The sequence below is a fragment of the Elephantulus edwardii genome, unplaced genomic scaffold (assembly GCF_000299155.1).
Source record: "Elephantulus edwardii isolate Elephantulus edwardi_28Jun2011 unplaced genomic scaffold, EleEdw1.0 scaffold00172, whole genome shotgun sequence".
NCBI classification, from domain to species: domain Eukaryota; kingdom Metazoa; phylum Chordata; class Mammalia; order Macroscelidea; family Macroscelididae; genus Elephantulus; species Elephantulus edwardii.
In genome coordinates, this window is record NW_006399922.1 from 5,346,655 (window position 1) to 5,356,857 (window position 10,203).

General features: G+C 40.0%; 1 protein-coding gene across 1 annotated transcript in view; it reads left to right on the plus strand.

The window, feature by feature from the left end:
* Positions 1–10,203, plus strand: part of LOC102870725 (centrosomal protein kizuna-like) — a 342,509-nt gene that overhangs the window by 300,316 nt on the left and 31,990 nt on the right. The window lies entirely within an intron of this gene.

Below are 10,203 nucleotides of genomic sequence, written 5' to 3' on the forward strand. Positions count from 1 at the left end.
ACATTTCTTCATGTGCTTGTTGACCATCTGAATGTCTTCTTTGGTGAAGTGTCTGTTCATAGCCTGTGCCCATTTTTCTATTAGATTATTTACCTTTATGTTGTTGTGGTGTAAGTTTGTCTTTTACCTGTTGAAAATATCCTGTCATTATTCTTTTAATTTCCTTGTCTGATAATTCCATCTGACTTTCTGGTTTCAGGAAATCCATTGATACTGTGTCACATTTTATAAGTGACATTTTGCTTTGGGTTTGTGTAGAGTGTGAGGTAGCCTGCTTCCTACATGACATTGCTGTTTTTCTTGCTGGGATCATAGGAGGCTCTTGGTCTGACATCACTGCTCCATAAGATGGTAGGGTAGCTTCCCAGCCTGGGTTTTTCTCTGACCCTTTGACTCAAAAGAAGACTTACTTCAGGTTGGAAGAATTAATAGCCTCTTCTGTGAGACAACTACTGCAGCTAGGCCAGTCCAAGGTGCTCTGGGCTAAAGGCAGCTCACACTTTTGGAGGGTAGAGGAAATCAAATGTGTTCACCTGTGATACTGATTTCTCTTTCACAGTTCAGAGGGGCAGCAGCAGGACACCCAGGCTGTGGGGCCAGATCCTCCAGATGGTGGAGTCAGGTTCTCCAGGTAGTAGGGGCAGGAATTCCTGGTGGCAGGGGTGAGAATTCTAGGTGGTGGGGACAGGACTTCCAGGTGTCAGGGTTGAGGCAACAGGCAGAGCATCCAAGCAGCAGTACTGGGACTTACAGGTGAAAGAGTGGTGCTGGGCTTCCAGGTAGTGGGCAAGAGTGTCCAGGTAACTGGGGAAAGTCTTTCAGGCAGTGGGTTCAGAGGTCCAGGTGTCAGGCCAGGGTTGGGGCTTCCAGTCTCCCACCAGGCAGTAGTGCCACAGTCTAGGGCCCCAGGACACACTAAGAAATTTTTAAGAGTGGTACTGGTTTATTGACTGGATATGCGGCGTAGAAATGACCTATGTAGAAGTGATGCGTCTAGAAGCAACACACATAGAAGTGACACGCATAGATGCCTATTTTGTGCTTTCAAGTGATTATTTATTGGTTATTTGATACAGTGACTCTGTAAGCTTAGCAGTCTTCTAATCCTTTAGTATTGAAACTTGAGACTTGAATTTGTATAGTTTTTTTCAGCTTGAGAAATGTCCAAGTGTTTTCTTCTTTTTTGCTTTATAACTCCAAGTCTTTATATATTTCATACAATAGTTTACCCTGTCTTCTGGGGTATCCCTTTAAAATATTCTGCTCAGTTCTCTTATTCTTCCATTCACTTTAGCTTCCTTTTCTATATTCTAGAGCAAGTTTCAGAGTCTTTTCTCACATTTCTTTTGAATTTTCTTTCTTTCCTGTCATTTAAAATTACTTTTATTTTCCTGTTGTATGATGTCTTTGAAGTCATCTCCCAATTCATCTAGTCTTCAATCTTTAGTGTTCAGTGCATCAGGTCTACTTCTGAGATAGTGTCTAAAGTCAAGCAGGCTATACTTGAGATCATAATTTGGTACTTAATGGACTTGTTTTCATTCTTTTCGGCTTAAACTTGAATTTCTATTTAAATGGTCTGTTCTTGTTCAACCTTTGACTTTGCTCTGACTGGTGGTATTGAACTTCTCTCCTGCCTCTTTCCACAGGCATGGTGCATTTGATTCTTGTTTGTGTGTCTCCCCCAATGGAATGTAAACATCTAATTACAAGATCAGATCTGTCTTGTTTGCTACTATAGTGTCAACATAGAATTTGACTTGTAGTGTCATCAGTATGGCATTTGCTGAGTAAGTGAGCAAGTGAATGGGCAGATCCCTTAAGTCTAGACACTCTGCCCACCTACTCATGGAAGGTTTGTCCAAAGGTACTTCCTTTTTCTTCATTACCCTATCCCATCAGGCCTGCTCCCTCCTCCTAATGAGGAAACTTTGTGTATCCTAGGCCTGTTTTCTCTCAGCCTGGCCCTTGGAGCTGAATACATATCCCATCTCTTGTGACAGGCTGCCCTCCACTTAAAGCCTGGGACCAGCCAAGTATCCAGACTTGATGATAGTGCAGCAGTTTTGCTCATCCAGAGCTGCTGTGTCTTGAGGCCTGAACTCAGAACTATTAATAATAGCCAAAAGTGAACACAACCTCAACAATATATCCATCAGTAAATGGATAGAGAAACAAAATATGGTACACATATAATGGAATGCTGCTCAGCAGTAGGAGAAATTAAGTCTTGATACAGGCTACAGTATGGATGGAGCTTGAAGATAAGATACTGAGTGAAATAACCCAGTTATGAAAGGATAAACCCAAAGCTTATTTGTGGTTACCAGGGGTGAAAGAGAGGAGGAAAGACTGTTATTTCTTATGGAATACTGAGTTTTGGCTTACAGAGATGGAATATAATAATTTTAATTAAGAGTAGGGTTGCACCTCCCAGTGCTGGGGGGCCACAGCGTCGGCCGCCTCGGGAGGGGCCCAGCAAAGGAGCCACCATGCGCCCATGAGCCCAGGGAGCAGTGGCGGCGGGGGCCAGCCACTCGCCCGGACCCAGCAGCCATCCAGTCCAATGGATCAGATGGGCAAGATGAGACCTCAGCCATATGGCAGGACTAATCCATACTCACAGCAACAACAGGGACCTCCAACAGGACCGCAGCAAGGACATGGGTACCCAGGCAGCCATATGGGTCCCAGACCCCACAGCGGTAGATGACCGTGCAGGGCCAAAAACAGAGTACCATGGGCGGCCTCTCTTATGCACAGCAGATTCCTCCTTATGGAAAACAAGGCCCCAGTGGGTATGGTCAGCAGGGCCATACTCCATATTACAACCAGCAAAATCCTCACCCGCAGCAGCAGTAGCCACCCTACTCCCAGCAGCCACTATCCCAGACCATTCATGCCCAGCCTTCTTATTAAAAAAAAAAAAGAGTAGGGTTGCATATTTGGCTATTAAGTCCTGTCAATAAGTTGTATAACTGTAAAAAGTTGAGTTAACAAAAGTATGGTAGATGTATTCACAACAATGGGGGTAAGTGGCAGCTGATATTGATTATATGTAACTCATAGGATTTGGTTCCTTGGTTTGGATGTTGAGGATCATGGTTTTGTGGGACATCCCAGATAATTGGCCTAATAATCTGTTTAGTTCTTCTATTATATCTCCTAATTCTTTTAATAATGCCTGTGATCTTAAACCCATGTAAGAAGCCATCCAGTGAACAGCAACAGTGGTCTCTGTTCACATGGCACAACAGATGAAGAAGGAGAAGCAGGAAGAAATGGATTGCCTGAATGAAGAAGGGCCTTGTTTGCCTCACCAGAAATACTGGGTGGTACTTGGCCCATATTACTGAATATGTTAATTAATGACATAGAGTAATCCTGGTAAAAGAGGGGAAATATGGAATAGAATTTGAAATTCTAAAGAAACCAAGATTGTCTAGAGCCATGCATTCTTGGATGAACTCCTGAAACTACTACCCTGAGATAATCACTGAACAAAAAGCATTTCCTTTCACTCTCTTAAAACTGAACAGTAGAGATAGGACTGAGGCTTCCCTGGGGACAGGTCCCTCCATTTGGGCATCCTTGCCTCCCAGGCTATGGGGCTATCCCAGGAGCCAAACAGAACAAGAGAGTTTGGAACACAGAGATAAAAGCAAGGAAAAGACTTTCTCAGCTTTCTGGGAGAGGAAGGGCTGGATTAACACCTTCACCTACACACAAATAGCTTGAGCTGATGGTTATGATCTCATGCCACTCCAGAGACAAAGGAAGATGTTAAGCTTCAGGAGAAAAAGTGCATGAGGTGAGGCATTGATCCCAGAGTGAGTGCTCTCTAGTGCTTGTGGGGAGATATGACTGAGGCTTCCCTAAAAGCAGATCCCTCCATTTGGGAATTCTTGCCCCCATGGCTGTGGGGCCATACCAGAGCCAAACAAGACAAGAGATTTTGGGATAAAGAGCTACAAGCAAAGGAGAGACTTTCTTCTCAGCTTTATCACTTGGCAAAAAAAGAGCTGTAAAAAAGAGAGCTGACTTGAAACCTCCCTGCTAGCAACAGAAATCCTGGAGTACCTGGTGTCACACCACCCAGGCACTTCATACAGGAAGGAGGACAGTAGAGTTTGGGTCAAGGTACTACATCAAGGTAAAATTCCTGTAGAGCTATAGTGCAGAACAGAGAGAACCTCAAGGACTTTAGGAAAAGCAAATTTTACCAGAAAAGATTTTCAGTAGAGTGTGTGGCAAACCCCATAGACTGAACATTTTAATATGGAAACTAATCAATAACATTATAAAGACAAGAACCACCAACAGCTTACACAGACACAATAGAAACAGCTCAAGTAAAACTTCACATATTGTCGAGAAAGCGGCAGACAGCTTCAAACACTGAAAAAAACAAATTAAGCCTTCTCAAAAAAAAAAGAATATTTCAGACCTCATGAATATTCCAGAGTGAAGAATACAAATGATATCTGTTGATCTGGAGATATTCAAACAGCTATGAATGAAAGTACCAATGATGGAAGAAACAATGGAAGCCACAAATAAAGGGAACAACCTACAAGTAGAGAACCATAAGTAATACATTGATAAGGAGTTATTTGAACATCTACAGAAGAACATGCAAATGATGGAAGAAGCAATGATAACTACTAAGAAAGCAAACACTCTAGAGTCACAGAGCAAAAAAAAAAATTATGTGGAGGAACTTATACAACTGTGGAAGAAAATGTGAAAGAGGGAAGAAAGAATTGACACTATAGATAAAAAGGTACAAGAATTTAAAAAGACAACACAGTATTGGAAATAACAGAAATGCATGAAAATTGCAATCCAGAATATTTAGACCATAATGGCAGAAGTATCCAACATGCTGGGGAGGGGGGAACAAAAAAGTAGAAGAGATAGAGCAGAGAATCAGCTGAAAGACAAAAACCTCAATGGAAACATACTAGAAAAAAAATCAGAGATGAAATATAAAGAAAATGAAAGCATTAGAATCATTTAGGATGACATCAAAAGGAACATATAAGTATGATTGGAATTCCAGAACACAGAAGGGACAGGGAAATCACTGAGAAAATTGTAGAAGGAGATACTAGAGGAAAACATCCAGGAATTATTAAGAACAAGGAAATCCACATTGAAGAAGTTCAGCAAACATCAAATAGACTAAAGCCAAAAAGAAAAAAAAATCTAGACATATCATAGTTGGGAGAGACTGGAGAGCATTATGCTGAGTGAACTAAGTCTCATAAGGACCACATAAGATCATTACTGTAAAAATAGGAAGATAACGAGTAAAACTTGTATGGGAACTCCAAGGACGAAGAGGTGGGAGCAGAAGAGTGAGATGGGTAGGGGCAAAACCACAGGATTGCATTGAGGGGTGGGAGGAAATGGATAAGAGCCAAGTGAAAAGACAGGATAATGAGGGCAAAATCCAATGTTGATTAATTTTATAAAATGTAAAGCATGAGAATGACTGTATGAAATATAACGTAAATGAAGGATAGTGTGAAATCCAGTGTATACAAACTTTGTAAACAAACCAATAAAAAAAAATTAAAAAGACATAGTCAAATTCTCCAAATTAAAAGACAAGGATAAAATACTCAAAGCAGCACGAGAAAAACAGTCACCTACAAAGGAAAAGCAATCGTATTAAATTCTGATTTTTCAGCAGAAATCATGGAAGCATGAAGGCATATACAAAAAGTTGAAGGGAAATAATTGCCAACCGAGAATCCTGTACCCAGCAAAACTCTCCATTAAATATGAGGGAGAAATGACATTATTTGCAGAAAAGAAGGAAATTAAGGAATTTGTGAAAACAAGACCAAATCTACAAGAACTTATAATAGAAGTCCTTTACACTGAGTCACCAAAGGAAAGTGGATCGACCATAGTAACTGAAGAAAGAAGCAGACAGCACTGTGGTAAGAGACTTTAACACACCACTGTCACCAAAGGTTAAGTCGACGCAAAAGAAACTTAAGAAAGATGATGACAGTCTAAACTATAGAGTCAGCTCGACCTTGTGGATGTACTCAGGGTCTTATAAGAGCAAGAGCTGAAATCAATGAGATAGAAAACAGAAAAATAGTAAAACCAGGATCTGATTTTTGAAAAGGGTCAATAAAATTGGCAAACCATTGGCAAACTTAACAAAAGAAAAAAAAAGAGAAACATTAATAACTCAATTGTTGTTGTTATTGTTGTTATGTGCCGTTGAGTCGTTTGTGACTCATAGCGACCCTGTGTACAACAGCCGCAAACCCTGCTCTATCCTGTACCAATCGTATTGCCTCTGACACACCCATCCCGATCACCCCAATCACTGAATCAATCCACCTCATAGGGGGCCTTCCCTTCTGTACTGTCCCTCCACCCTACCAAACATGATGTCCCTCTCCAAGAACCCGTCTCTCCTTAAACATGTCCAAAGTATTTCAGACGAAGCCCCAGAATCCTTGCCTCCAATAAGTAGCCTGGTTTAACCCTCTCCAGGATGAATCTGTTTGTTTTCTTGGCAGTCCATGGTACATTCAGTACTCTTCTCCAGAACCACAGCTCAAAGGCATCAATTCTCCTTCTATCCTCCCTAGTCATTGTCCAACTCTCTGATGCATAACAAGTGATTGCAAATACCATGGCCTGTATCAGGTACACCTTAGTCTCCAGAGAGATACTGTTGCTCTTGAGTACTTTAGAGAGGTCCCTAACAGCAGACTTTCCCATCGTGATATGTTTAGTGATAGGATAATATCCATACACACACAAGGAAGACCCATTAACACAACTATTATTCAAATATATGCTCCTACATTTAGAGCCAAAGAAGAAATTGAGAATTTTCACTAAATCTTACAGTCCATAATTGACCGAACATGTACTCAAGATGCCTTAATAATAATTGGTGACTGGAATACAAAAGTAGGAAACAGTGAACAAGGGATGTTGATGTTGTTATTGTTAAGAGCCATTGAGTCGTAGATGACTTTGCGACCTTATGAATGAAAGACCTCAACACTTGTATAACTTTAATCTTTTCTCCACATTCGTTTCTGGAGGCAGACTATTTCAGAAGTGGATGCCACTCCTGCTTCCAAGTGTGTTTTAATTGGGGAGCTTCACCAAACACTGTCTACCATGGGTAGCCATTATCAGATTTGACACATCAGTGACACAGTGTTTAGCATCACAGCAACCACGAGTTACCTCTGTACAGCAAATGGACAGACCAGTGCTATATCACTTAGAAGAATGTTTGACCAAAACCAATTAAAACCAGGCCTGAGTGCCACAGATTAAAATCACCAACCTTTGGTTTGGTAACATACCACTCTCTCTATAAGGGGGCTTTCATGATAGAAATGAGGATGCAAATAGAATGAATGAATTTTGTGTTTACAATGATGTATTCATTGCAAACTTTTTTTTTTCAGCTTTTGACAGTTGTTTTTTTTTGTTGTTGTTGTTTTAAATTTAGGTTGTTTATTTTTCATTTCAATGAACATCTACAGAGATTTTGGGGTTCCATTCATTCATTGTTGCACCCTTCTCCCCGCACAAACCCCTCCCCCCTCCCCCCCGCTCCTCTCCTTGAAAAGCAAAAGAAAAACTCCCTCATTGGTACACAATCCTCCCCCCGCACCTCCCCAAACCCCACCCCCTAGCCCCAAATATAATCCACTCTACAACCCTCAAAAGTACGATTGATGATTTTATACATGGATCTCACTTAAAGGGCATAGGAATCAAATAGACTACATTTGTGGAAGAAATCATTGGAGAAACTCAATATCGGCAGTCAAAACTAGGCCAGGGGTGGATTGTGGGCCAGATTATCATATGCAAGTTCAAATTGAGGCCAAAGAAAATTTAGTCCACAGGAACAAAGATATAATCTTGAGTCACTTCCATCTTAATTTCAAGATCATTTTAGGCATATGTTTGAGGCATTGAACACCAATAATTGAAGAACAGATGAGGTGAGGGATGATATCAAAGATAACATCCATGAAGTAAACAAGAGTTTATTACAAAATCAGAGGAAAAAGGGGAAAAATAGAAATTGAGATCAGACTTCTTAACTTTTTTCTAGCAAGGGTAATCTATTTAACACAGGTTGTTAATGAGTCTTCCTAAGATCCTTATGCCACATTCTTAATATAGTAGCTTCTGAAATTATTTGCTCAGCATACAGATTAAATAGGTACAAACAAAGGGTAAAACCATGATGCACATCTTTCCTTATTTTAAACCATGCTGTTTTCTCTCTCTTGATCCATTTGGACAATAACTTCTTGGTCTTCATAGAGATTTTCCATGAGCACTATTAAGTATTCTGGGACACTCATTCTTAATGTTTTCCACAGTTTTTCATGATCCATACAGTCAAATGCCTTTGCATAGTCAATAAAACACAAATAGACATCTTTCTGGTATTCTCTGCTTTTGGCCAAAATCCATCAGACATCAGCAATGTCCCTTGTGCCACAGCCTCTTCTGAATCCAGCTTGAAATGCTGGCAATTCCCTGTTAATGTACTGTCTGAGTTGGTTTATAATAATCCTTAGGAAAATTTTACTTACATGTGATATTGCTGATACTGTTTGGTAATTTCCACATTCTTTTGGATCACCTCTTTTGAGGATAGGAACAGATATGAATCTCTTTCAGTCTCTTAGACAATTTCTTGGCATATACAAGTGAACATATTCAGGGCTTCATCAGTTTGTTGAAACATGTCCATTGATTCCTAGAGCTGTATTTTTTTTTTCTCAGTGCCTTCAATACAGCTTAAATTCTTCCTTTATTACCATTTATTCTTGATCATATGCTACTTATTTTTTTTAAAATTACTTTTGTTTTCTATTGGTTTGCATACAAAATTTTGGTTTTCATGCACATTGCATTTCACACAGTCCTTCATTTATATTGTGTGTTCATTGGATCATTCTCATACATTGTTTATAAATTTAATCATGATTAATCAGTGCCCACTGTTACCCAGTATTTTCAGGTCCCCACTAGATCTGTTTTAATTCTTTCACCCCTTCTTCCCACCCACCAAACTCTGGACCCTATGATTTCTCACTGTTCCCACCCCTAGCTCCCCCCTACATTTTCCCCTTCCCGCTTTGGCCTTTCCCCCCCCCCCAGGGCCTTATTTTATTGTCAAAACATTCAGTGCAACTTGAACATCATCCTTCATTACAACTAACATGCAATCATATGGTACTTCCTGAAATATTTCTGTTTCTTTTTAGTATAGTGGTTCTATGTATTTCCTCTACGTTCTTTTTATAAAAGAAAATATTTATCTGATACTGGTTTATTTACAAAGTTAATACGCATTGTTTTTCACACGGGGTCTTTCCCATTTACTTTACCAACGTCTTACTACTTATCCTTTTTTAAAAATATTTTTAAAATAATGGTCTTATCTAGTGTTTGTCCTTATGAGATTGAGGTAGTTCACGCAACATAATGTTATCTAGGTTCTCATATGTTGTTATCATTAGGTGTCATTGAATTGAGAACAACTCATAGTGACCCTACAAATAAAAGATCTGAATCCTTTTCTACCCTGTGCCATCCTCACACTTTCTGACAGATAAGAGCCTATTGCAGTAGTCATTGCATCATTGTATCTGGTTGAGTGTCTTCCTCTCCTTTGCCGACCCTTTTACCCTACCCAGAATCATGTCTTTTCCCAAGGAATAGCCCCTCCTAGCAGCATGTCCAAAGTATGTGAGGCGAAGCCACATCATTCTTGTCTCCAAAGAGCAATTTGATTGCACCCTCTCCAAAACATACCTGTTTTTCTCTTGGCGTCTGTGGAATATCAAATTGTTGTATTAATTGAGAAAGCCAGAGGCTTCTTGTATCTGTGCTGCTAAACTGAACCTAGACTTTCACTGGTTGACAGAGAAACTGTTTTTCACTAATTGAGGAATTGTTTCTTGCTGTTAATCTGGCTTGGAACTTATGGACCAAATCTAGACTTACATCATGTGATTTTTTTTTTCCTTCTCTCATTCCCCAGCCATTTTCCTAATAAGTTCCCCAACTGCAATAAAGTCTGTGAGTCAATAATGAACACTGGACACACTGACTGATAGAATAATGTAAGGTGTAGGAGCATGTGGGGTGGCATGTCTGACCATGTATTTATTTATATGG